Below are 1,678 nucleotides of genomic sequence, written 5' to 3' on the forward strand. Positions count from 1 at the left end.
AACAGTTTCTTCCTGTAAAACAAAAAAAAAAAGCACCATTTGCTAAAGAAAGAGGAAGTTCACTAAAATGTAAAGAAGTAACAAGTTCAGAGATTCCTATTTTCTTGATAGAGGATACCCATCGAACAAAAAAAATATTCAAGAAGCTATTTTTTCTATTGTTTCAAGAATATTACATAACTGGTGTCCTTCCAGGGTCATAGAAGATAAGAAAATTAATTAAAAGACATGATTTAAGATATGTGTTTAGACAGGTGCCCAGGCACAACAATCCTATGTTTAGAAAGACAAACTTAAAGGTGATGAAATCAAAGATTAGAAAGCTATGTTTCAAGCTGGCTACTGAAGCAAGAACAAAAACAATTTTCTCTCTTTCTCGGACGCTATCATGGCCCTACGCACACCTACACACCCCTAACAAACAGAAAGCAGAAAGAGGAAAAGGAAAATAAAGTTAAAAGGTACTCAGAATATTATCGTCAATATTCAAGATGGTAATGCTATTAGGCTAGAGTTAGATTATTAGGAAGCAATTTTCTTTTCAAATCTGTACTCATCAGAATTTTCAAATGATTTCATATTCTCTTTCAATAAATACATTAAAAATCTAGAGAGGCAGCTGACGTCCTACAAGCTGCTTCAGGATTAACACCATATTTGTTCTGACAGGGACACTGTGAAGGGAAAAAGAAATGAGAATGGAGAGGAAAGTAGAAGACAAAGAAATGAAAAGAAAAAAAATGTGAAGAGAATAATCCCATTTAATATAGGATTAAACTCTCCTAGATGGCCTTGAATATATAGCTCTGGTCACTACTATCATCACTCAAAACAAAATTATGCAAGATAAAAGGCAGATAACAAAATCGTTCCTTCCATTTTGGGACAGAAAGAAGACTAAAAGTTTGGGGAGAAATGAACATTTCTACCTATGTTATCACCAAAATATTCTATCCATAGGACTATTAGAAATGCATATATAGGAGAATATAGGGATTGCACTATCATAGTTGAGTGAAATTTAGTTTTGTTCCTAAGGAGACGCAATTAAGATATGCAATTTCACTCAAAATATACAACATTTCCTTCAGTTCAAAGTGTTTGCTGATGTACCTTTGCAGTTCATCCCAGGAACCAGGCAGCCACTAATCTACTATCAACAGAGATGAGTTTTGGTGGTTTTAGAATTTTCTATAAATGGAGTCATGCACCCTTGTGAGTCTGGATCTTTTGCACAGTAAAATGTTTAGGAGTTTCATCCAGATTGTGGCATAGACCAGCAGTTCATTCCTTTTCATTGCCAAGCAGAATCTTATTTTGTGAATATATAATAATTTGCTTATCCATTACCCCATTTGGTTGTTAACACTTTTTGACTATCAGAAATAAAATCACATCAATATTTCTGTTAGTCTTTCTGTGGGACAATTATTTTCTAATCTTTTGAGGAAAGGCCTAGTAGTGGAATTGCTAGGTCATATAGAAAATATGTTTGTATTTTTTTGTGATAAGAACACTCAACATGTGATCTGGGAGGTGATGGATATGTCTATTATCTCGATTGTGGTAATGGTACCGTGGGTGTTTGCATATGTCCAAACTCATCAAACTGTACACATTAAATACGTTCAGTTTTTTTGTATATCAATTATACCTCAATAAAGCTGTTTTTTTAAAA

Source organism: Eumetopias jubatus, unplaced genomic scaffold (genome assembly GCF_037043125.1).
Source record: "Eumetopias jubatus isolate StellerSeaLion01/CBP00866 unplaced genomic scaffold, mEumJub1_p1.0 scaffold_8, whole genome shotgun sequence".
NCBI classification, from domain to species: domain Eukaryota; kingdom Metazoa; phylum Chordata; class Mammalia; order Carnivora; family Otariidae; genus Eumetopias; species Eumetopias jubatus.